Source organism: Mesoplodon bidens (genome assembly GCF_964165515.1).
Source record: "Mesoplodon bidens genome assembly, contig: HAP1_SCAFFOLD_120, whole genome shotgun sequence".
NCBI lineage: Eukaryota > Metazoa > Chordata > Mammalia > Artiodactyla > Ziphiidae > Mesoplodon > Mesoplodon bidens.
In genome coordinates, this window is record NW_027671363.1 from 102,507 (window position 1) to 124,227 (window position 21,721).

A 21,721-nucleotide genomic window follows, 5' to 3' on the forward strand; every position below is an offset into this window, starting at 1 on the left:
TGGAGGAAGACAGAGTAAACATGTAAATAAATTTTGTACAGAGACAGAAATACGACTGGACAATGGGACGGAGAGGCAGTGAGGAGGCAGGTCTCTTTGGTCAAGATAGTAGTGGTGGCGTTTGAACCGAGACCTTAATGATCAGAGGGAAATTGGTCTGGGTAGAAGGATTAGCCAATCTAAAGCTGGGAGAGCAAGAAGTAGAGCTTGTTGCATCTGAGGGACTGAAAAAGACAACTGTGCCTCGAACCCCATGAAGGTCAGGGAAAGATGTAGTAAGTGACCAGAGCCCATGGTCCCTGTGAGCCTGGCTAAGTAGTTGAAAATTTAATCTCTTTACAATAGATAGCCTTTAGAGGTTAGAAGCAGTGCAATAATAGCATCTGATTTATGCTTTTTAAAAGACTACTTTGACTGTTGAGTGTCCTACAAAAGCAAAATACTTGTGTCTCTATGAAGTGCAGATAGTAAATTTTAAAAAGCCCAATGAGCTCATAAGCAGTTGGTTTACTAAGTGTAATCATTTATCTTAACTAGACTTCATTAATATAAGCTTGGTGACCTTGAGGCCCTGGGACATATTAGATTAGGGAAACCCAACTATTTTCAAATAGTGTGATTTGAAAAATTCTCAAAATTGTTGGGGTTCAGGAAGATTATTTTATTGCTGGGCCTGGATGGGAAGTTTAGAATAAGAAAAGAAAGTATGATGGCTGGCTTCCATCTATTCTCCCTTTCTGTGGGAGAAATATTGATGGGGTGACTACTTTGCTGTTGACCCAATGCTTAAATTTCAGAGCTAGTTCAATCCAGTAAATATTTGCTGAACAACTATTATATGTTAGGCACCTAGCTGAAACTGAGAATATAAAGAGAATAATTAATAATAAAAGCAGGTATTACTAACAAGAGACAGGCACTGTGCTAATGCTTAACATGCACCATCTCAAGTTACATTAATTTACACACTAACCATATGGGGTAGATGCATTTATTATACCATTTTCCGGGTGAGAAATCTAATCCCTTTAAGGATTAAGTTACTTCTCCAAGGTTACACAGCTATTTAGGGGCACAGGCAGGATTTGAACTCAGGTCTGGTATCAGCACCAATTCTCTTAGCCATTATGCTCTATAAAGACCTTACTTGAGAAGTTCAGGATTATACATATATGGGTACAACCAACCCTAAGACCATCTGGCAAAACTGGCTGCTTGAGAAGTCCTGGATTTATGTAAGATGCTCTTGGAATGGAGAAGATCGTGAAGGAGGGTCCCCCAAACACACTCTCTATACTAAGGGGCAACAGAAGAGAAAAAGAATTAGCCTACAGCAGTATGATATTGAGGACGAAGAAACAGTGTTTTTCTCTTTTGTGAATAGTTATTAAATTATTTCTACTTCAAAATATCAGAAAGAAATCACAGTACTATGGACAGTTTGCAGAGCCACCCTATCTTAGCGTGAATCCTGGCAGGTGTAGAGTTCATAGTACGACCCTGGCACCTAAGTGTAGTTAAGTAAGCTTTCATTTTTCTTTAGCCTTAAAGCAAAGTAGCTTTCTGATAGGTATAATTTAGGAAAGTCTTCAAAGAAAATATTTAAAGTCCACTATCTCAGAGAAAAGCAATTTTGCAAAAGATCTATCAGCAAAAGCAAGCCCAAACACACCAATTATTTAGTGAGACTTATATGGTTATATCATTGCTCATGTTGTTTCTTTATGCATTTACCTGGAAGAAGGCTTTTAATGTTCAACAATTCTCAAAGAGATAAAGACCCACACTGATGTGTCAGAAAGAGCTTTGCCCTGGAATTAGATCAGTTTAGGCTTGGCTACTTACTAGAATTAGGTAACATTCTTAATCTTTCTGAACCTGTTTCCTATCTGCAAATAGGGATAACACTATCTATTACAGAGGGATGTGGTTAAATTAAATGACACATGTAAATGAAATATATCCTTCCAGACTGAGAACATACCTAGTAAATGTTAAGTGATCTGCAAATATTCTGCTTTCTTGAAATGGATGAAACCTGTTATCATGTTCTTAACCAATGGTCTAAATATCAAGACAATATTTAGTTAAAAGTTATATTTGTTCTTTCACTGTCCATCTGCATTTTAACATATTCTAACATATTCTCCTTGATCAATTGTGTCAATATTAGTAACATTTGTCATTTAAGCTATTACTGTTCATATGTTTAAAATATTTCAATGCAATATAAGTCATTACTCAAAGGGATGCCTAGCTGGCTTTGTCAAAGATTTACTTTAAGTAAAAATGAAAGACACATTTTTCTTTTTCACCAAGTTTTATTGAACAGTGTATTCATTAACTGTATGAACTTTGTGGCCAACCCAATACAGTAGCCAAGACATGGAAACAACCTCAGTGATTTTTGTGGATGAATGGATGAAGAAAATGGGGTGCATACAACCTACTATTATTCAGCCGTGATAAAGAAGGAAATCTGGCTATTTGTGACCACATGGGTGGATTTGGGGGGCATTATGCTAAATGAAATGTCAGACAGAGAAAGATAAATACTTTAGGATCTCATATGTGAAATCTAAAATACTGAACTCATGATAGAAAGAATGGAATGATGGTTGCCAGAGCTGGGGGTTGGAGGTGAGGAAAATGAGTGAAGATGATCAAAAGATAAAAACTTCTAGTTATAAGATAAGTGAGTAATCGTGATGTCATGTACAGCTTGGTCGCTACAGTTAACAATACCGTATTTTATGTTTGAAAGTTGCTAAGAGAGTAGATCTTGAAAGTTCTCATCACAAAAATAAAATTTGTAATTATGTGAATTAAGGTTAACTAAACTTATTGTGGTAGTCATTTCACACTATATATATATATATTAATCATCACATTGTACACCTTGGACAGATACAATATTATATATCAATTCAATCTCAATAAAACTGGAAAAATCTCATTTATAGTTTAGCATAAATATATCAAATGGGTTTCTTGACAAGATTAATAATAACTATAGATAAAAGGAAATAAGATATTGTTGTTGCTGTTGTTTGCTTTTCCAGAGTGCAAAACACTAAAAAGGGGGGAGGTGAGTATGGGCTTGCAAATGCTGCTTCATGGGCCCTAATGCTATGATACAGACATTTAGTCCAGATCTGAAAGAGAACTTGAGTCATTTCAACAAATCTGCAAAACAGTCATGTTCAAACATGAAGAGATATCAGTAAGTTCTTTTTCACACTGCAAGAAATCTGCCTTCAGCTTTCAGCAAAACCTCAGTTTTTGGGTTATGAGGGTAACAGTTCTTAAGCAAGCAGCACAATGCTTCCACCAGTGCTTTCTCCCTATGATGAATAAGTTTTCAGTCTCCCCACCAGTGCTCATCCCTTCTCCCCTTAATGTCTTGGCCAAAATTCAACCATCAGCCCAGAAAACTCCTTCCCAGTTTCATTGACTGTACGTGACCACGTTATTTCAATCACCTTGGCACATTTATATTACCTACTTCCTAAGGTAGGTATTATATATATGAGATTTTAAATAAAAGAATGCCTGTAAAGTACTTAATGCTCAACTCCTAGCACAATATGAATATTCCATAACTGCTGACTAGCATTATTATTATATCATTTACATTAAAACTAACCTGTACTTTCTTTCACACACCCATGTTCTTTGTCCCCAACTGGGGTAAAGGAAATAAATGAACATTTATTGATTATCTACAGTGAGAGTATAGAATGCAGTGTAGGCTATAGAATTAGTGGTGTTCAAGACTGAAACTGACCTGGATTTGAATTCCAGACCTCTCACTTACTTAGACTTTACGACGCCTCAGTTCCCTTACTGATAATTAGAGATAATAGACATTTCAGGGACCACGGTAAGGATTAAAAATATTATAATGTTTGGATACAGAAAGGGCATTCATTACCTCATTTAATGTAAACTCTTAGATAATCTGATTGAGTTTTGAGAATCTGATAACGGCTCTGCATCCTTTTGCTATTTGCTAACTATTCATAGCATTTTGCATAGAATTCCAGGGCTTTGCTAATATGAAAATCAATCAAAGGCTTTAGTTGGCACAAAGAACTCAGAGAAATTGTTATGGGGCAAGAATTAGAATTCTTCTTGAAATACAGTCTATCATCCTGGAGAAGAAAGAACAACATTTTAATGTGGTCAAATTTGGGTCAAAACTATGCACTTCCATAATGGTGTTTCTACCAGGTCTTGATTTGACTGGGATTGAAATTTCTGACATTACTGTCCCCATCACAGACTTGAAAACCTGGCAGACAATCAAGTGCAACCTATAGTTAAAGGTCGCTCATCTAAAAAAATGGGTATGTTACTACCATTCTGACAAGAGCGTTATGAAGATTAAGAAAAAGCACAAATAAACTCTCCTAACACCTGACAGCTAAGTAATACATCTTTCAGCTCTTTCAATTCTTTTTCCTTCTTACCTGACTTATTTCCTTCCTTGCTCTGAGTTCTCACTGTGTTTCATGTCCCACAGTGCTGAAGTCATTGTAATGCTTTTACTCAGAAATCTCACTTAACATTTAGCATAGTAAATAAGAAAGCCTAAGAAGTGATTGAGGTAAACTGCCATTATTACATCATTCTGATAGCCTGATTTGTCCAGAAATGTAACTATGTAATTCTCCTTTACTTTTAGTTGCTCACCATTCATGGGCACAAATTGAGTGTATATCAGATATATTAAATTCCTGGAAAATTCTCTGTGGTGTGATTTGGGGTTCTATTTGTGTACTACAGCTTTCCTAAAACTAAACTATTATCATTTCTACTCCTCTTCTGTCTGAAAATCCTCAAAACATAATTTCTAATTAATAGTTATACTAATTGGCATTATAGTCACTCTTTTTTGCTTTTTCTCTGATTATAAGTATCTTCTGACGCTTAAGTCAATCAAAGGGGTTCTCTACATATGAGGAAGTTCAAAGAGGAAAGTAGGAGGAGTAGGGTAAGAAGACATTCACACATAGAATTAGTGGAAGCCTTAGCAGTAACAAAGCTAGTGAAATTAGAGCTAATTAATTATCAGTCAGGAAAATTTCATCATGTGTTGTCATTAATTGGTCAACTAGGGTAATTAGGCTTACAAACAATAGAAAGCAAAGAATGGAAAATCTATTGTTTCTGCCAGCTTCTCCTGCTTGTTATAAGCGTAATTTTCTCCTAGTTTATGAAACAATAACAGTTTGGTATTAGAATTTAAATGCCATCAATATAAGATATGGAGATATGTGAAGCCTACTACACTTTCTTCGTAAACTAGTAGTATAGCATCATAAATTCCACAGTAGAATGATTTAGTTGAAAGATAAAATTCATGCGGAGTACACTATTTGTTTAAACTTCAAAAGAATCAAAAAGGATTGCTATATCTTGGCACACTCTTCTTTGTAGAATATGTTAGAGCCGGCCTTTTTTTGATTAAGAGCTACTGTTCTGTAGAGAACACTTTTTTCATATTCATAATCATCAGGCAAATCAAGGATCTGACTTCCTTAGAATCAGTAAGTGTTTTTTTCCTCACTTCTTAACAAAGAACAGAACAGCTGATAAGAAAACTAAAATACCTCTTTTTATTGATGTATAGATGATTTACGATATTATGTTAGTTTCAGGTGTACAACATAGTGATTCAATATTTTTATAGATTATACTACATTTAATTATTATAAAATGATGGCTATATTTCCTTGTGCTGAACAATAAAATCCCTCTTTTGTTAAAAAAAATAGCAAATGATGGAATGTTAGACAATTAATTTATTTCCCATGAATAATGATCAATAACTATGGGACACTGGCCCATGTAAATTAAGAGGCTTCTTTTTCCATGTGATTCTGAATACAAAATGTATCCATATTCAGGAATCGTTTTCAAAGTGAATTTTTTTTGGTACCTTAATAATCATAATGGGCAGTAAGATCAATTTGTTTTAACACTTATGTAGATAAGTGTTGAATATAAAATGATAAAACGTAGGGTCTTTTCACTTTTTAATTTTAACGCTGTATATGAGACAAAGAAAACGAACTGCTTTCTATCATACTGTAGTTTTTGCTCAACTACTACGACCAAAATCCTTGAAAGAGAGAATTACCTGTTTGTGTCCTTTCAGAACAACCCCCTTGCATACCAGGGCCATAAAAAAACAATAGCCTTGAGAGACCATTCAAGGAAATCATTGTTATTGATTCATCCCTCAAATAGGACCCAATTGAGCAACAAAATGATGCTGAAGTTTATCGTTTCTTCTCAGTGAATTTATAACTCTGGAAGATTTAAACGTCTTTTCCTAGATGACAGAGGTGGCTTCTATACACATACACAACGGACACATACACACAAATAACATCCTCATATCCATTTTACATCTGTAATTCCACTCTGAATTCTCCCTGCCATTAACCAACTCAAATGCCACATTATTCAACTCCTTTCCCTTGCTGGTTGGATTGGGTTCAGGAAACAGGGAGTAATTTTAATGTCCTCTTTAGTAAACCTACACCCTATTTATGAACGAAGAGGAAATAGTTTTGGTTTCTATTTTCTGATATCTTGAGCCTTTCATATGATTGCATCTCTCCAACTATATGGCTTGCAGAATTAGTATTATGACTAGAGATGCAGAAAAGTTTTGATGCCTAAAAATGTCTTCTCATCTACTAACTGATGGTTGGCACTCAACTCTCATCCCTTTATCTCGGAATCTCATCCCTTTAGCTTAAATCTTTTTTTCCCATTAAAATTCAAATACTGGTTGTGCTTTAAGATCGTAGTCATTTTTACCTCAGCCTGAATGATCCAAAAGCAAGTTTTGATGATGTGCAAGAGGGAAGAGAACTTGAGGGCATAAGTGTTCTGCAGAGGGTATCAGGGAATAGAGAAGACAGAGCAATAAATAGACTCACAGGGGAAACTCAGAAAGTGGAGCTTGATGAAACAAGCAAACATCACGGTTTTGCTAAGGTTTATTCTAATTAGTTGTTATTCGTGTGTAAAAGTTTGCCTAAAAAGCAGAACCTATGAGTGATTTGTGCCCCTGCATATTACGGATGTATAATATAATTCAAACGGTGCAAGGAACACACAGATTACCACATGGCCTCAGCCATACTCCATTTTGTAGTCTGCCCACTTTGAGCATCAGAAAATGGATTGTAGAAATCTGGTTCATCTTATTTTAAACTTCTCATTCCCCAAATTTGAAATAGTATTTATTTAAAAACTAGGCTCTTTATAAAGATCACAAAAACACTATAAAGTATTCATTGAAAAGAACCTAACATTTACTACTGTAGTACATTATGTACAATTTATTGACTATTTCTACTGAATATACATTTATGTATTATATAATCTAACATTTATATTAAGTATAACTATAATATGATTCTTGTGTCAACCTTGACAAAGCTGGTGAAATCCTTTGCTACAAAAATATGTCTCTGCCTTCTATTTTTGTTTCAGTATTAGTTTCCACATTTGCCAGCAAGATACTTTTCATCCTACTAAACTAATAGGCCACTTAGTTGAATACTGGATAAAATACAAATTGCAGAGAATTCTCCATTTTTGTTTATAATTTTAAAAATTTCAACTAAAAGTGCAAAGCTTTTATCAATTTCTGTAGCTTGCTCTCTTCCTAAACCTACTTGCTTCTTCCATCAATATTTAAGTTTCTGGTTTTAAATAACTGTGACTCTCCTTTAATGTGTTCTCTGTTAAAGGCTTTCTCTCCCTTTAGAATTGTTAGTAGGAGAAGTGGTATTTTTGTGGGAAGAAAACTGCATCTTCTCTACTACTCAGCTGTCAGGACTATAGAGCTACATCCTCAGTTGTATAATCAAAAACCTGGCCTGGCATCAACTAGTGAGATTAAAAACCACTTTTTCAATTCCTTGCAATTAAAATATTTACATCAACTTCTCTTTGTTTTGACAATAGCATATAGAACCCAGTGTGGGTGTGGCTCATGATTCTGCTTCTCTGACTCATGATCTTAGACTTCTTGCTTCCAACTTCCTAATGCCCTTTAGCAAGTGCAGGGGGCCAGGTTTGTTTACTGCTACTCCTTTCCAACAGTTCAAGGCCATGAGGCATCTCTTGAATGTATTTCTTTGCTACAAAGTATTTCTCTCCCCTGCCCTCACCCCACTCTCAGGTTCTGTTGCTTATTTAAGATTTGCATCTGTAAAGAGTCCTTTGGGTTTGTTTCCTTGGGGGACTGGCTGTCTTCCAAGATTTTGTTGTTAATCTTGTCTGACATTTTAAAGATGACCTTTCGGTGTTGTTATAAAACTTCTCAAGGAAAGGAAAACAGAAGTGCTCATCTAACCCTCTTCTAAAGACTATGCAAAAAAGCCAGTTGTTTTAAAACATTATGGCTGGTGATATAAATGGCTGCAGCATATTATATCTACACCTGCATGTTTTTAACTTCCAGAAACTAAAAATCACCTCTGCAACATGCAATCAGCCGTGAAGAAAGAAAGAAACAAACAAAAACCCAGTACTGAAAATTTTCTGCCTGATACTTGAATGTATTGGCGAACAAGCCTACTACTTCTAGAATTTACATAAAGACAGTAGTCAAATAACCAATGCAGTAAAACAAACAATTCTTCTGTGAGAAAAAAGAATGATGCTACTTAGAGTTGATGGACATGAACTTTAGGAATTTTAGAGCTGAAAATAATCTTGGAGGCCTCCTTTTAGAGATAAGGAATACGAGGTCTATGGTGGTTAAGTGAATTGTCCAAGCCAGAGATGGGACTAGGGTCAAAGTTGAGGTCTTCTGCCAGGATGTTGAGCTTACTCTTTGAACTTGCTGGGTGTTTACATATTGCATCAACAGAGCCCAAATGTACTGGATTTTCTTCCATTTACTAATAGAAGGAAGTTAGTGCCTTTACAGGTATTGTTGTATAAAATCAGCCCATTCAGCCAAAAATTAGTCAATCTAGGAGTCCCAAAGAGGCAATGCTTTGCAGGCTTTTTGTTTTCTTTTCTTTTTTTTTTCCACTGGAAATGGGAATTAGATAGATAATGCATGTTTGTGTGTATGTATGTATACATATATATATATATATATACTTATATCTTGTTCAAATTTAAAAGAATACAATTTTTATAGTGTACTTATGTATGACATAAAAATAGAACGTTAATCAAATACATTTGCAGTATTTATTTTTGTAAGTAACTTCCTTTCTTTATATATCTATACAGTTTTAAAGATAATGGGACGACACAGAAATATTCATTTTCAAGCTAACACTGATAAATAATGTTTTGTAAGTGCCCTAAATTATGTAAAGACTAAAAGTTCCATTGTTCTGTCTATTCTATGGAAAGTGGTTGATGTTTAGCTGTGAAATAATGTATCAATCTCAGGAAACAATTCTTAGGTTAAAAAACTCATTTTCCCTATGATGTCGTTTCACAAAGATTTAATTCAAAGAATTTGCCTTTGTAAGATCTCCATCACTTTTCACCATTGTTCCCATGCATGTTCCTGTTAAGAGTGCCTGATTCTGTTGCTAAGCAACCTTGCAGTCTTGTTGGGTCATGATGGTGAACTAATACTTATTTCAAATGTGTCTGTTTGGATAGGGTCTTTTAAAGAATATCGTGATACTTTTGTGTAAGAGGCTGGGTAAGAGGGTTCTTCATTTCAACTTACAGTTCTACAGGAATATAAGTGATAGAATGATGTTTTCCAGAAGAGTTGGAAGAATGCCAAGAGTACACTAAAAAGCACTAGGTCTTACTTCCTCCCGGTATGCTTTTTTTCTAGAAAAGGGTAAAAGTCAGTCAGATGACAAGTCAAGAAATTTAGCAAAGGATTTCAAAGAAATAAGAGGAACCTCAATATTCCTTTTATTGACTAGATTAAATTATTATGTTTTTCCTTCTCATCCCAAATTCTTAAGAAAAATTGTCAAGCCATATTATGTTGAAAAATAAGTCCCATGTAAGCGAGACATGGGTATTTGAATTTTATCAGGCTTCCAGATAAAACTAAATTGTTGATTAAATCCTCTCCATCCTGCTTGCTCTTGTCCCAGACATCCCTCTCCAGTTCAGGAATATCCTCCTTTAAATAGCTTATTTAACCATACGGGACTGATGCCAGTAGCCTTAATATTTTCTGTACGGTATACTGGGATATATAAGGGGACTACCATCATATCTCTAGCATGTAGTGAGAGTTGGTAAATAGCATTCCCAGTGTGTATCTGGAAAAACAAAAAGGTTGTTCCTTTAAACAATCTTTTTTGGTGATAAAGCAAAGAATCAAAGGTATTTCATTACTAAAGAATCAGAGAATGTCCTAACTCTAAGAGAAGAGCACTTCTAACATCATCTCAATATCCATCCAATCCAGAAGCAGAGCTGATGGTGCTACCAAGAGACAGAGTCTCCTTGTGGTGACACCACCTTCAAAAGTTTTGGAAGGTACCTCCAAACATCACCAGTTTTCTTTACACCCTTGCTTGTCTCTAGTATTTAAAGATACATCTGATACTTATTGATTCTATTTATATTTTGAGGGTGATCCCTTCCTAGGGATATCATCTCATATGCAAAGTTAGAAGTATTGATCATTTTTCTCTCCTAAACTTAAACTATTATAATTTATGTTTAAGGCAGCCAAGTTTAATAGCTTTATGACTTGGGGCCATAAAGGTGAGTGTTTAAATCTTGGTTCACTGTTCTGTAGGTGGTATATGGCCACTCCAGGAATCAGTTTTCTTACTTATAAAATAGGGTTTGCAGTGCTTTCTTCACAGATAAACGATTCAATTTGATATGCTAACATAGTGTCTACCATATAGTGTACATTAAATGTGAGCCCTCTTTCCTATCTCCACTGGGCGTGGCCAACTTCTAGTTTTCTAGGATTTACTAGAAAATTTTATACATTCTAGGAATATATGGCTTCTGATCATATTCCCTTACCATCTTCATTTTACTAAACTAAAGGCTCTTAATTTTTTTGTAATTCCCACATTCTTATTTCCTATCTCAGCTACTTTTCTGTTAATTTTATAGAATTCAGTTTATTTTAGCAGGCATTAATTGAGGTAAGGGGAATTACAGTAGGTCCTATGGTTACAAATGTAAACAGGATCCCTGTTCTCAGGTACCTTACAGTCTAGTGTCAAGAGTAGTAAACAGACAAAAAATTGCAATTTGACCCGATAAATTCTGTGATATTGGTAAGCCTGTGACAACACAAGTGAAATACCTAAATCAGATTAGGGAGGATGGGAAATTAAAGGTAAAGGAGCTGGTCCTACTTGTAGGCTTTTCTCTAGAGTTGGCAAACATCTGTACCTGTGTTCAAGGTTTAGATTGACCAAGACAGCCTTAACATTCCTTTCAGCTTAATAAAACTTTAGACAGGTTTCTTCCTGACTTATAGGCCCTTGACCTCCCCTTATTTAGAACACTCTAAAAAACATGCAAATTCTTTTTTCACCCCTTTGACACGTAAATCTTCTTCTAGTAATCTTGCCAGATTTACAACCCAGGAATGTCTTTCTCATGGACATGGGAGCCATTTTTCGAAATGTAATCATCAAGAAAGATAGCACCGCATTCTCTGTGGGAGGGCAAGAGTCTAACTTCAATAAGTGCTGATTAGCAAACACAGATGGCCTAATCACATTAACCAGTCTCCTCCTAATGTCCTCCAGTACCAGTCCACTAGCTCACTCCAGAATTGATAAACTGTCCCACCTTTTGTTTCAGCAGAGTTTAGTCCAATCTCTCTCTCCAACTGCAATAGTTTTCAATAAACATTCCCTTGCCTGTTTAAGTCTGTCCTTGGACAGGATGCATCCAGGTTGTGTACAAGGGGAAAAAACGGATTTTTGCCCAATAATCTACTCACTGATGCCTGGCACTTGGTCAACTTTTGTAATTGCTGATTAAAATAAGTCCATCATGTCAATGTCTAGGGGGAAATGTTTTCAATGGCTCTGAACAGTTGGAGCAGTGATAAATGAAATCTCTGAGTTCACCATCTTCTAACTGGAACTAGAATTATTTTTCCAAAAATATATTTCTTTACACCTATGCACAAAATGAGCCTCTGCCTCAAAGAGACTCTGAGCAGGCTCAAGTATCCACTCGTCCTAATAGCTTTATACTCATTCTTTTGGTATTTCAATTATCTCAAGTGTTCAGAATCATGAATAAAGTTGGGAGCAATTCGTGATGATGTTAATCAAGTATAAATTACTCAACAAGGGCTCCCCTTATTATACTCTCCATGAAGCTCTCTAGAGGATCAGCTCAGGTACTGGCCTCAGGCACTGTCTAGATTGAGAGAGGATTTCAAATAATTGATGGTTTTAGCCAAAATTTTGAATTCTAAAAATGGATGGAAATTTGGAAATTCTAAATCAATCATAGCAAATTACAAATTATCATCAAGAAAGACTGTATAATAAAAATTTCTAAAGGTTACTGTAGAAATTAAGCTTAAATTCAAATTTAATTCTAAGGTAAATAAAAATATGTATTCCATTTTCTTTTTTCATTTTAAAATTTATAAAACCAGAATTTTCCTTCTAATGTGCACATTTGGTGTACTTGCTTTTTATTTCCAAAAAGTTTCCCTAACTTAAGGACATATACAACATATGGTACCTTAGAATTAAGGAAATATGGGAGAATGATTTTGATTACCTCCTCATGCTACATGAAAATTCATTACTTCAAACTTTCTTCAACAGTTTTTTTAAAAGATGCCAGTTACCTAACTCATACAAACACCCATATACATATGTACATCTTTCTTGTTGGGGAACAGACTTATATTAGTGTAAATAAGTGGTCATTAAAGTTAATGTGTTCATTTTATATAGTTATAATTTAAGATATAGTAGAAATTCGTTTGAATATGATATATACCTTTTTAAAATATATTAGAGACTTATAGAACCACCTCACAGTGACTATATTTGTCCATTATGAGGTTTAGAATATACTTTACTACTTAAATGAGTTGAGTATGATATTTTATCATTATACCTTTGCTTTTATCATATATTGTGGATGTAGATTCTTTGGTCAGAAACATACCCTCTATATTATAAAAACATCATTATAGAAAAATGTAGTATTCTTTTAATATATAATTTAACATGAAACTAGGACAGATTTTCAGCAAAAGAAGGGAGCTGCATATAGTTGGCTTTTACTGGCAGGCCTCTTTCTGCCCAATAATTACCCAGTCTTTACATACATGTTACAGTTAGTTCAGTGCTTTTAAGGAAATCCAGCTTTCTTTGCTCTCTGATCTTTTCTTCTCACAAAATACTTAGCAAACACATAGCTATTAGCTCCATAGGAACTGGTTGTATACATCAGGTATTTTTCACAAGCCCACTTAACCAAGGTACCAAGTAATTTGACTAGAATCCAAACCAAATCAGTTGAAGAGCTAAGTGTGCAAAAAATCCTGTAACACACTAGATTCCAATGAGCCACAGTTTTATTAACACTGCATCACTTAGCAAACTCAGATGGGGTCTTTGGGTCTTTATGTTGAGTTTCTTTAATTGGCAAATGCTTAAGAGCACACTTTATTGATTGATTGATTGATTTATTAAAGAATCATCCTTTTTTTAATTTATTTATTTTTGGCTGTGTTGGATCTTCGTTGCTGCACGTGGACTTTCTCTAGTTGCGGGGAGTGGGGGCTACTCTTCGTTGCGGTGCGTGGGCTTCTCATTGCGGTGCCTTCTCTTGTTGCAGAGCACGGGCTCTAGGCACGTGGGCATCAGTAGTTGTGGCGCATGGGCTTAGTTGCTCCACGGCATGTGGGATCCTCCCGGACCAGGGCTCGAACCTGTGTCCCCTGCATTGACAGGCGGATTCTTAACCACTGCGCCACCAGGGAAGTCCCTAAGAGCCCACTTTAAATGCAGTTACACAATGACATCATGATAAGAAATGCTATAGGAATATAGGCATAGAAAAAAAATTATCATCACTCACATATGCCCTGAGCATTTTCTGCTGGAGAATCTGAACTTCATAATGAGGGTACTAATATATTACCTGCTTCTGATCGTAAGTTCTTATCACTTGAGAAATATCATTAAACGTTATATCTCTGCAGCTTAATCCTTCTTAACCTGAAATATACCTTTAGAAATAATATTTTAACAGTTTGAGAAAATTCAGCTATTACATAGCTATTTACCTAAATATTTACGTGAGATAATTATGAAAGCATTCTATTAATAATTTTTTGAAGACATTGTAATAACAATTTAGTCTTAGAATTTTAGAAAAAAAAATAAACCAATAAAGGTACTTCTTCTGGTTCAAACTGTACAAATGAAAATTCTGAAGCTAAGTAAACTGGGCAAAGTATGTTGCTGTTTCATAAGTTAATGAAAGTAAATTTATTTATTAAATTTTTATTTATTTATATTTTCATAGGTTTATAACACATAAGGTTCATGTGTATATTATATTTTGACATTTATATAAACTACAGTGTGCTCACCACCAAAAGGTTGTCAACTGTCATCATATTGTTGACCCCCTTTACCCATCTTGCCCTCCCTCCACCCCCTTCTCCTCTGCTAACCACTACTCTGTTCTCTGTATCTATTTGTTTCAGTTTGGTTTCTTCATTCATTTTGTTTTGCTTGTTTTTATATGCCACATATGAGTTAAATCATATGGTATTGGTCTTTCTCCATCTGGTTTATTTCACTTAACATAATACCCACAAGGTCCATCCATGTTGTCCCAAATGCCAAGATTTCATCTTTTTAGGGCTATTATTCCATTGTAAGTGTGTGTGTATCTTCTTTATCCATTCATCCATCAGTGGACACTTAGGTTGTCTCCATATCTTGTCTATTCTAAATAATGCTGTGATGAACACAGGGGTGCATATATCTTTTCAGATTAATGTTTTTGTATTCCTTGGATAAACACCCACAAGTGGAATAGCTACATCACATGATAGTTCTATTCTTAATTTTTTGAGGAATCCCCATGTGATTTACCATAGTGGCTGCACTAATTTACATTCCCACCAAAAGTGCACAAGGGTTCCCTTTTCTTCACTTCCTCTCCAGCACTTATTTCTTGTGTTTTTGATAATAGCCATTCTAATGGGTGTGAAGTGATATCTCCCTGTGGTTTTGATTTACATTTCCCTGATAATTAGTGATGTTGAACATTTTTCACATGCTTGTTGGCCATCTATATACCTTCTTTGGAAAAATATCTATTCAGTTTCTCTGCTCATTTTTTAATTGGATTGTTAGCTTTTTTGTTGTTGAGTTGCATGAATTCTTTATCTATTTTGGATATTAGATACATGATTTGCAAATATCTTCTCCCATTTGGTAGGTTTTCATTTTGTTGATGTTTCCTTTGTTGTACAGAAGCTTTTTAGTTTGATAATAGTCCCATTTGTTTAGTTATGCTTTTGTCTCCTTGCCTGAGGAGGCATATGCAGAAAGATATTGCTAAAACCAAAGTCAAAGCGAATACTGCCTATGTTTTCTTCTAGGAGTTTTATTGTTTCAGATCTTACATTGGAGTCCCTAATCCATTTTGAGTTGATATCTATGTATGGTATAAGATAGTGGTCTAGTCTCATTCTTTTGCACGTGGCTATCCAGAAAAACTAAATTTAGATGCTCTCCATCCTTTCATCAAATTTTAAACCCATTCAGATTAATCTGCAATACTTCATCAAGAGGTTTGAAGGTAGAGAACTTTTTACTGTCTAGCTGATTTTTAAGAGTGATTAGGGCAGAGTTATATATCAAATTACTGCAAAAAACGTTCTGGCTAGTCCATGTCAGTCACTTTCCTAAATTTCAAGGTTATTGATTGCTCAACTTATCTTATGACTTTAAATTTGAAAGCCTCAAATTAGCAACAAGTTTTCATAGGGTTCAAAGCAGTAGTGGTTTTACAGAATGATTCTATTAAGTTAATCTTTTCCTCATTTGAAACATACATGATTAAGATACATATTAACTTATTCAGAAAAGTCATACATTTTTTCAATGGAAAAACTCTTCCCTTCTGTGCTCCCTAGGGCTATTTGTGTGCAAAATTTAACAAATATTGGTTCGACTTTTTTTTTTTTCTGATTCAAAACTTCAGCATGAGTGATGATTAGTTGGATGGCTAACGAGACAGTAATCTCCTCAAACATCTTTTAACCCACTTGTACATTCTACATGAAGCAGCAGCTCAGTAACTGTTGAATGAACGAGTGGACAGATCCCACTTACCCAGAAGACTGAATTCTTCTTTAAGAATCTGAGGTTTAATTTTGTGGTCAAATGTTTAGAAATGGAAATAGAACTCAAAGTTCCACTTGACTTATAACGTGACTTCTGTCCTCAGCAGATGGTTAGAAAGGTTAGCTCTACCAGTGGCTTCAGAAAACACACAAAAGGTGTTAGCAGAACCATGATATTTACAGTACATATTTGATTGTTTCAAGAACTGAGCGAACAGGTAGTACTTGTCAGGGCAATCCGGTGCCAGTTTCAATGCTCAGGCCGGAACTGCAGGGGTTTCTCCCTCCGCCCTGCTGCTTGTGAATTCTGGCTTCGCTCATTATGCTTCCCGATGCTGCCACCCAGCTCCTTATTTTGAGGTAACAGGTGATCTGACTATGTTTTTCTGTTTGTTTGTTTCTCTAAAGTTACACAGAAAGCTAGAGTCAAAAATTTGTGTGTAGTCTGAGAATGATACTTTGGATATATTGCTATTTATGATAAGCCCAGACTTACATGTTTACCTCGAACTGGAAAAAAATTGCTAACTAGAATTTCCCCCGTAAAAGTAATTACTGACAATGTCTTCCTCCTTAACCACATGGACCTATACCAAGGCTGCTTATCTGTGCAAGATACCAAAGTTGTTACCACAGGACTATGCTATCAGAAGCAGATTTTCTGCCAGTGGGCTGGGCCAGCTTTTGCAAACTACAGGAAACCTGGGTTCCTAAAATAACCTAAGGGACACTCCTGGTCTAAACTCAAACAGAATGGGGTTAATACATAAATCCTTGCAGGAAGTTTGGACACTGAAATGATCTCTCACTGAGGATGGCGATTCAGCTTAACAAATGAGGCAATGAGACTGATGGAATACGCCCTTTCCAAGGAAGAAGTTACAATGATTTCCGTTGATACTATCAGTATTTCCACAGTCCTGTTTCCAGGAGGTTATATATAGTATCACAGAAGAACCCTGAGAACAGATAATCAAGCCTTTATAAAAAATCAGAGAAATATATGAAATGTCTCTTAACAAGGAGAATTGAACTTTTTTACTTATAATAACCATTATTATCATTATAGAATTATTATATTATTATTAATATTTTATTATTAAATAAATATTATCTGCATGGAAGGCAGATTGGCATCACATAAGTGTTACGTCACTGAAAACTAATCAATACACACACACAAAATAATGTGCTAAGGCTACACTAGGGAGTCTCACTTCTGATCTCAAGGTTATGCCAGTTTATCCCAAGTTCTCAACAAAACTCTTTATCAAACTTATTGTATCTTATCCCTCACTGTATCAGAACTGTTTCAAAAGGGATCTTGTTAGTCATTTTCCTTAAAAAAAAAAAAAAAAAGAGAAATCCAAGTCATGCCTTTTCTATGAAATCTTTGGAGGTTGCTATGACAATGTTATTTGTAGCTCAGCCCACAATTCATATTCTTCAGCTTTTACCCAAAGTAACCTGGTTCTGCTTGCTAGGTATCATCTTCTAAGTCTCCAAGAGATATTGCCAAAGTTTTCTCCAGAGACTGGGATTGGAAAAATGACGGCATTATTAAATGCTGCACTTTACAAAAATCATTTCTATTTTGAGCACCCTAACATAGTTACCTTCATTTTGATTAATCCTTTTTTTTAAACAAGGATGTACATTTTTACATGGTTGCAATTACAGCAAACACAGGGTTTTTTGTTATTCCTTCACTATTTCCAATAACTAAAGCATTTTTCATATATTACAATTGGGGGATTATTTTAATGTTAAAGAATACATGATATTTAATGGATACAATCTATATTTAATTTAATCAGATTCCTATTACTAGCCATTTGGCTTCATTTTTTCCTTATTACAGATAGATTCACAAATAACATTATTATGAATATTTTTTTCCTCTACAGAATTGTTTCTTTGAATGAGACAGGGGTGATGGTTCTTTGGCTTGTATCGACAGTATTTATAAAAGTGTAAATTTGAATGTGTTTAGGTGAGGCAAGTACAGTAACCTGTATCCCCATTGCCTTCCCCCCCAGGCCAACATGGCACATTTAGATTACTTGCTTGACCCTGAAAGCATGTGAATTTTTGACTCCTGGATTACTGGGTCAAAGGCGTAAGTATCTTTATGACTTTCAATAACAATGATCATTTAACTCTTCTAAACCAGTTATACATGTATTTCAATGTCACCAACTTTCATTTATTTGAGTACTTTCCAAACCTTAGGTGCTGTATACGCATTGGGGACACAATGATGAAGACAATGAACAGGGAGTTACAATGCAGTCTGAATTAATAGAACTTAGAATAGGGTACTAAGGGAACCCATAAGAGGGGCAGAAACAAGTCTTCTCCAAATCAGGTCATTACATGGGGAAGTGGTGGCAAGTAGAAGAATGGAGGAAGGAGAGAACTCCAGGCAAAGAGAGCACCACATGCAATGGCCTGGAAAACATAAGGCAAGCATATTTTAAGTATTATGAGAATGTAGAGGGTGAGGTTAGTGTTGAAAGACATGAATATATATGAAAAGGCATATATATATATGATTTTGTAACGTAGTCATCATTAGGTATCATTTAATAATTTTTTGTCAAATTTATTAACTATATAAACATGTTATACATGTAAAGTAGATTTAATATGCATCACATCTAAGAAAATCCAATTCCTGACATAATCAGCAGAATGAAAAGTGACACAGAGATTAGAAAACTCCCCAGCACTTGAGAGAAGAGAGGTTTGTGCAGTTTGATGGCAGCACAGGCCCATGTGTAGGAGAAGGGGAGGTGATGGAGCAGCAGGGATAGGTTAGAACAGTTGGAGTGGCTGGAGGGCCAGGCCAAGGAGTTCACTTTGTATTAACTCAATGGTCAATGAAATTACATAGCAATTTTAGAGGAAACAAAATTATAATTAAAACTGTAGAGGAAACACCAATTCCTTTCACTAAAGCAAAATTCAGAACATCCTGGTGTCAGCACTGGAAAACAATCTCCAGGTAATTGAAGCAGGAAAACCACATCCATTTAGGGGTTCTCTCATTTTCATTATGACTGCTACCACCATAGTAGCCTCTAGGCTTCCATTCTAACACTTTTGTCCAGGTATGGAGCAATCAAAAACATCTCGCTTTGTTTCACTTTAGTACAAATGATATAGAAAAGACATCAAAAGAATTTATTAAGTGATAAGAGAGAATAACTGGGAAACAGAGTGTGTATGAAATATATAAACAGTCTAGTTTACAAAGAACTACTTTATTCTTTAGAGAACATTGTTAGCCCATAGTCCATGTTATTCTACATTGGACACCAAGTATCTCTTAAACCTATGAAATAATATGTAAGACATTATGTGCATTTATATAGTCTTTGTATAAAGGATGTGATGGAAGAGGACCTCTACCAATAGATAGAAAAGAAATTCTTGCAATTGTCTGTTATGCAAGCCAAAAGCAGATGGGGTAATTTGCCAGAAATAATACTATAAGGGATATAAGTAATTTGGTCCAAGTACACCGCTCTCTGGGTTGCATTATTCAAGAGTAAATTTTAGAATGTCTGGAAGCAGAGGTCTTACCCAGTGTTCGAGACATATGAGGTCTCTGAGAATTTCTCTGAAATCACACTGAACATCTTGTGTACATGTATGTGTGTGTGTATATCTCCTGGGAAGTCTTTAAAAGGCTCATAAGCTCTTTTATGGCACTTCTTCATTTCACTTCTGTGCTGGGCCTCCCCATTTATGAAAGCAGAAGTTTCAGCCTCGGAGACTTTGGGCACAAGTCAGCAGGTGGTGACAGCTTTCTCTTCCAACACTGCATCTTTTAAGCATTCTTAAGAAAGCAAGCAGCCATCAGTTATGAACATCATTCAGGTGACGTTCTGTATGTATGAACTGTATTTGAGATTAAAAGACGGGGAAGAGATGGGAAGTGAGTAGACATGAGACTATTATAGGGCTCAGGAGAAAAGTGGCAGAATCTAATTACGATGGGATGAATGGGAATGCAGAAATGAGGATGGGCAGAGGATGCACATCTTGGTATTTGGTATATGCCGCAGGGTTTTTTTCACCAAGTTGTCATTCTGTGTTTGGAAAACAAAATTGGGGAAAAAATGAAATCAAAGAGTAAGCCAGTGCTTGGCATATAATAGGAATGTAATACATTTTGGAAAGACTCACACTACCATGGTGAAACTTTTAGTATTAAACATATATTCACTTGCAGAACAGACAGTAGTTGGACTTTTATATGAGTCATGCTTACAACACTTCAGCTTCTGGTCATCTTATACAAGTTCATTAGACCACTGATCGTTGTTGCAGTAGAGTTCTGAAAGTTTAATTTTGAGACGTGAATGAGAAATGAGGTCATGGCATAGATGCAGGCAGGCAATGAAACTATAAAATTGGTAAGCTTGGTCTATGAGAACCTATATGAGCAAAGAATCTGAAAAAGAATAGATATATGTATATGTATAACTGAGTCACTTTGCTGTACACCTAAAACGAACACACTGTAAATCAACTATACTTCAATAAAATTAATTTATTTTACTTAATTAATTAAAATTTAAAAATGGTAAGCTTGGTGAACTGTAGTTGACCTCGTTCAGGAAAGTAGAAGTGGGCACTGGTTCTGGAGGATACAGGAGTGGTTTGCATAGAGAGAGGGCCAACTTTACTTCCTAACACTAAGTTAAAATTAGGGGAATGCAGAGATCATAGAATAATAATCAGAAAGTGGCATAAATGTAAGAAGCAGTCTGGCTCTTCTTATACTAGAGAAAGAGAAAGGTAAATTTGTGGTGGAGATGGTAGGGGAATCATTTGAAACAATCCAGATTTCAATTGAAGTGAAGAGGTCAGAAAATATTAAGGATAAATAAAGCTTAGTTTATTCATTAGGAACATGGAAGTTAGAGTTAGTAAAAACCAGTCTCAAAATGATAATTCTCTAATTTGATAATTCTGAACTAATCAGAAAAAAATATGAACTATAGTGCACATTAAGTCAATGTTGAGGAAAACGATGTATTTATTTGAGTACAATTCAGTTGTTATTTTACAATGCTTTAACAAAAGTACACGTTAAATACATCGAATTTTATATATACTGTAAGTATACTTTTTAGCATAGAAAATCACAAAATTATCTAATCTCTTAAAAGAAAATAGCATTATCCTTCTCACAAAGTTCTGAAATTAAAGAAAAAAATTATGAAGATATAAACTATTCACTGAAGTTTCTGAAATAATCAGAAAGCTTGAATCAAAGAGAGATCACATTTAAGGAGGATGTGTTATTGTTTAATTCAGTGGTTAAAGAAATAGAAAAATTAAATGGGAGCACTTTTCTGT

At 35.1% G+C, this 21,721-nt stretch overlaps 1 long non-coding RNA gene across 11 annotated transcripts in view; it reads right to left on the reverse strand.

Annotated features, from left to right (window-relative positions):
* Positions 1–21,721, reverse strand: part of LOC308611501 — a 272,052-nt gene that overhangs the window by 63,992 nt on the left and 186,339 nt on the right. For 2 of the 11 annotated variants that reach the window (XR_014014923.1, XR_014014929.1), the window contains exon 2: positions 20,628–20,693. The exons of the other annotated variants lie outside the window; for them this stretch is intronic. This is a non-coding gene — a long non-coding RNA (uncharacterized lncRNA). The remainder of the gene's footprint in view (positions 1–20,627; positions 20,694–21,721) is intronic. 11 annotated transcript variants of the gene reach the window in all.